Source organism: Neoarius graeffei, chromosome 10 (genome assembly GCF_027579695.1).
Source record: "Neoarius graeffei isolate fNeoGra1 chromosome 10, fNeoGra1.pri, whole genome shotgun sequence".
NCBI classification, from domain to species: Eukaryota; Metazoa; Chordata; class Actinopteri; order Siluriformes; family Ariidae; genus Neoarius; species Neoarius graeffei.
In genome coordinates this window covers 68,670,774-68,676,773 of record NC_083578.1, presented here as the reverse complement: position 1 = coordinate 68,676,773, position 6,000 = coordinate 68,670,774, and positions in this window count along the sequence as shown.

Below are 6,000 nucleotides of genomic sequence, written 5' to 3'. Positions count from 1 at the left end.
TAAACTGAGAAAATGTATCATTTAAAGAGAAATTAGGTGACTTTAAATTTCATGACAACACATCTCAAAAAAGTTGGGACAAGGCCATGTTTACCACTGTGAGACATCCCCTTTTCTCTTTACAACAGTCTGTAAACATCTGGGGACTGAGGAGACAAGTTGCTCAAGTTTAGGGATAGGAATGTTAACCCATTCTTGTCTAATGTAGGATTCTAGTTGCTCAACTGTCTTAGGTCTTTTTTTGTCGTATCTTCCGTTTTATGATGCGCCAAATGTTTTCTATGGGTGAAAGATCTGGACTGCAGGTTGGCCAGTTCAGTACCCGGACCCTTCTTCTACGCAGCCATGATGCTGTAATTGATGCAGTATGTGGTTTGGCATTGTCATGTTGGAAAATGCAAGGTCTTCCCTGAAAGAGACGTCATCTGGATGGGAGCATATGTTGCTCTAGAACCTGGATATACCTTTCAGCATTGATGGTGTCTTTCCAGATGTGTAAGCTGCCCATGCCACACGCACTAATGCAACCCCATACCATCAGAGATGCAGGCTTCTGAACTGAGCGCTGATAACAACTTGGGTTGTCCTTCTCCTCTTTAGTCTGAATGACACGGCGTCCCTGATTTCCATAAAGAACTTAAAATTTTGATTCGTCTGACCACAGAACAGTTTCCACTTTGCCACAGTCCATTTTAAATGAGCCTTGGCCCAGAGAAGACATCTGCGCTTCTGGATCATGTTTAGATACGGCTTCTTCTTTGAACTATAGAGTTTTAGCTGGCAACGGCGGATAGCACACTGAATTGTGTTCACAGATAATGTTCTCTGGAAATATTCCTGAGCCCATTTTGTGATTTCCAATACAGAAGCATGCCTGTATGTGATGCGGTGCCGTCTAAGGGCCCGAAGATCACGGGCACCCAGTATGGTTTTCCGGCCTTGACCCTTATGCACAGAGATTCTTCCAGATTCTCTGAATCTTTTGATGATATTATGCACTGTAGATGATGATATGTTCAAACTCTTTGCAATTTTACACTGTCAAACTCCTTTCTGACATGGCTCCACCATTTGTTGACGCAGAATTAGGGGGATTGGTGATCCTCTTCCCATCTTTACTTCTGAGAGCCGCTGCCACTCCAAGATGCTCTTTTTATACCCAGTCATGTTAATGACCTATTGCCAATTGACCTAATGAGTTGCAATTTGGTCCTCCAGCTGTTCCTTTTTTTGTACCTTTTAACTTTTCCAGCCTCTTATTGCCCCGTCCCAACTTTTTTGAGATGTGTTGCTGTCATGAAATTTCAAATGAGCCAATATTTGGCATGAAATTTCAAAATGTCTCACTTTCGACATTTGATATGTTGTCTATGTTCTATTGTGAATACAATATTAGTTTTTGAGCTTTGTAAATTATTGCATTCTGTTTTTATTTACAATTTGTACTCTGTCCCAACTTTTTTGGAATGGGGGTTGTAAAAAGCCTTCTGACTGACCCCAAACTCTTATGTTTGCGTATGTGTGCTTCTGTAGTCGGTGTATCAGATACAGTAGTGCTTTAATGACAAACACAGTGCACTGCTAATAAGGCACTGGATTCTAAAGTCTTGAGGCTTGAATGGTTTGTGGTTAGTACAGTGGGGCAAAAAAGTATTTAGTCAGTCATCAATTGTGCAAGTTCTCCCACTTAAAAAGATGAGAGAGGCCTGTAATTTTCATCATAGGTATACCTCAACTATGAGAGACAAAATGAGGAAAAAAAATCCAGAAAATCACATTGTCTAATTTTTAAAGAATTTATTTGCAAATTATGGTGGAAAATAAGTATTTGGTCAATAACAAAAGTTCATCTCAATACTTTGTTATATACAGTTTGTTGGCAATGACAGAGGTCAAATGTTTTCTGTAAGTCTTCACAAGGTTTTCACACTGTTGCTGGTATTTTGGCCCATTCCTCCATGCAGATCTCCTTGAGAGCAGTGATGTTTTGGGGCTGTCACTGGGCAACACGGACTTTCAACTCCCTCCAAAGATTTTCTATGGGGTTGAGATCTGGAGACTGGCTAGGCCACTCCAGGACCTTGAAATGCTTCTTATGAAGCCACTCCTTCGTTCTCCGGGCGGTGTGTTTGGGATCATTGTCATGCTGAAAGACCCAGCCACGTTTCATCTTCAATGCCCTTGCTGATGGAAGGAGGTTTTCACTCAAAATCTCATGATACATGGCCCCAGTCATTCTTTCCTTTACACGGATCAGTTGTCCTGGTCCCTTTGCAGAAAAACAGCCCCAAAGCATGATGTTTCCACCCCCATGCTTCACAGTAGGTATGGTGTTCTTTGGATGCAACTCAGCATTCTTTCTCCTCCAAACACAAGTTGAGTTTTTACCAAAAAGTTCTATTTTGGTTTCATCTGACCATATGACATTCTCCCAATCCTCTTCTGGATCATCCAAATGCTCTTTAGCAAACTTCAGATGGGCCTGGACATGTACTAGCTTAAGCAGGGGGACACGTCTGGCACTGCAGGATTTGAGTCCCTAGCGGCGTAGTGTGTTACTGATGGTAGCCTTTGTTACTTTGGTCCCAGCTCTCTGCAGGTCATTCACTAGGTCCCCCCCTGTGATTCTGGGATTTTTGCTCACCGTTCTTGTGATCATTTTGACCCCACAGGCTGAGATCTTGCGTGGAGCCCCAGATCGAGGGAGATTATCAGTGGTCTTGTATGTCTTCCGTTTTCTAATATTTGCTCCCACAGTTGATTTCTTCACACTAAGCTGCTTACCTACTGCAGATTCAGTCTTCCCAGCCTGGTGCAGGTCTACAATTTTGTTTCTGGTGTCCTTTGACAACTTTTTGGTCTTGTCCATAGTGGAGTTTGGAGTGTGACTGTTTGAGGTTGTGGACAGGTGTCTTTTATACTGATAATGAGTTCAAACAGGTGCCATTAATACAGGTAACGAGTGGAGGACAGAGGAGCCTCTTAAAAAAGAAGTTACAGGTCTGTGAGAGCCAGAAATCTTGCTTGTTTGTAGGTGACCAAATACTTATTTTACCGAGGAATTTACCAATTAATTCATTAAAAATCCTACAATGTGATTTCCTGGATTCTTTCCCCCCATTCTGTCTCTCATAGTTGAAGTGTACCTATGATGAAAATTACAGGCCTCTCTCATCTTTTTCAGTGGGAGAACTTGCACAATTGGTGGCTGACTAAATACTTTTTTGCCCCACTGTATGTGTGAGGTGGCCTGTAAAATAAAACATCAGAAGTGCTTTCCAAGTTCAAGGCACAAATCTGAAGAGTGAAACACAATAATGCGCACACACACAGGAATAACAGCACAGAACTTACTCAAATGTGAACAAGTGCCAAGACTTTGCATAAGGTGTTTGTGACCATATGCTTTAAATAGTTCATGAACAGGAAGTGAGTGATAACAATGGAAGTGTTCTTAGAATTCATAGGAGGGTGCCCTCTGGTGGCATGATGGCAAATTATCCTGGATGGCTGTGATACTTGGCATGTTTTTGAGAAACCAGAAAGTTCAACAAATCTGTGGAGGAAAGCTTCAAGTTACAGCTTTACTCCTTACAAAATGAGAACCATGAAGAGTCATTCTACAGAAGTTACACCCGTATCAGTGTTTATTTATTACACCCCCTATATGCTCCCTGTGTAAGGAAATTTAAAGTATGCAAATGATAGCCTATTAGAATGAGTGTATTTACCAGCTTAAAAATGTGATATTATCAACACACACACACACACACACACACACACACACACACACACACACACTTTCTCCAGGGCACTGTAATGCTAATATAAACTACAAATTTATATAACATCAAGTATAAGGACAGTATAAGGTGTTTGAATACGAAGAACTGCAAAAAGCTGTATGAAATGTTGCATGCATATTTTCTTTATCCTGATATTCTACACACACACACACACACACACACACACACACACACACACACACACACACACAGAGAGAGAGAGAGAGAGAGAGAGAGAGAGAGAGAGAGAGTAATGATGTAGACCAAAAATGGCTTAAAAATAATGAAATGAAACGTTTCAACATTAAAAATTACTATAAACAGCAGTAAGCCATAATAAATGACACAAAGTCAATATTTGGTGTGAGACAACCCTTTGCTTTAAAAAAAAAAAAAAGCAGTCTCCGGTACAATGAGTGCAGTTTTATAAGGAAGTGAGCTGTAGGTTTTACTGAGCATCTTACAGAACCAGCCACAGTTCTTCTGGACACTTTGTCACATTCGCTTCTTCATTTTGCACCAAAACCAAAACCCAGTAGCCTTCATTCTGTTTTCTTTTTTTATCTGAAAAGTCATCTCTTATGTAATATGCTGCTCAGATACAAACATTTTTTTTTCTGTAACATTTAATTTTGTGCTGGAAAATGAACGTTTGGAACTCTAAAATGGTTTTGTACTGACTAGATAATGTAGAAGTCATAAAATAGAAATCTATAACAAAGTTTGTACGAAAAAAATAGGGGGCCTAAGACTTTTGCACAGTACTGTATCTGTCTATCTGTGTGCACAATATCAGGATAAAGAAAGTATGCATGCAACATTTCATGCAGCTTTTTGCAGTTTGATCTATCTATCTATCTATCTATCTATCTATCTATCTATCTATCTATCTATCTATCTATCTATCTATCTATCTGTCTGTCTGTCTGTCTGTCTGTCTGTCTGTCTGTCTGTCTGTCTGTCTGTCTGTCTGTCTATCTATCTATCTATCTATCTATCTATCTATCTATCTATCTATTTTTGTGGTTTCTGTATAAAATTAACAGTACTTTAAATCACCCAGAACTGAATACCACATTTGTGTCTGTGGGTAGATGTGCTTTACTGTAACTCCTCTCACTAAAGAATAAATTAGAGGCAAAAATACTCAGAGCAATAAAGACTGATATAAAAAAAAAAGAGCGACAACACAAGCAAAGGTAAGACTGTAAATCAGGGTCCTGTGTGTTGAAGGTGTATGTCTGTGAGTGTGAATTCTCAGACAAGGGGGAAAACTATGCAGTTGCATTAGTTATGAGCCCAGAGCATGACCAGAGTCCTGACCCCACTATACCCAAGGCCATCATCCTCGATCCAGATCCAGTGAATTTCCTGGATACAGTGGGAGTGAAAACATTCCATAATATACAGGGCAGGCTCCGAGCTATATTAGTGTTTATAAACAGTGACACAAATAAGTCATAGATAATTTAATGCACAATAATCCATCATCTCTCTTTTTCAGATCCATAAGCAATTTGAAGATGTTGGAGTTAGTGTTCTTATCAGGCTGTTAGCATGAGTAATCTACACTAACACTCTGTGTGTGTGTGTGTGTGTGTGTGTGTGTGTGTGTGTGTGTGTGTGTGTGTGTGTGTGTGTGTGTTGTATTCTTTAGTCTTCTGTACCCAGTGAAGATACAGACTGAGTTTCTCTTCTCTTTTCACTCACATTAGAGTTGACATTTTAGTTAAGACATTACTAGGCCATATTACTATTACACTGAAGTCCAGAACTAGTATAGGTAATCGTATGGGGCCGAGTAAAATTAAGGATTAATTTCACGAGTGATTTCGAAGTTTTGAAAATTGCCTGAGTCACGAAATTTTCAAAACTTTGAAATCACTCATAAAATTGATCCTTAATTTTACGAGGAACCAGACGATTACTTGTTTATAATATATAGGGCCAAATTCATACTTCGGAAGCCATTCAAGTTCACAACATTTGTCATTCACGTTTTCTGAACCAATCAGGGTGCAAGACTATCTTGCACGTTTGAATCAGTTTCTAAAGCGTCTTTCATCATGACACAAAAACTGCGATAGCACCTTGTCTAAGTCACAGCATTCATATGCCACTAGAGAGTCGTTTATTTGTCTTTCTGCAGCCCATTTCTTAAACACAGAAAGCCAAAAATTCGTACTTTTTTTGGTATTTTCATTTTAGCTTGCAG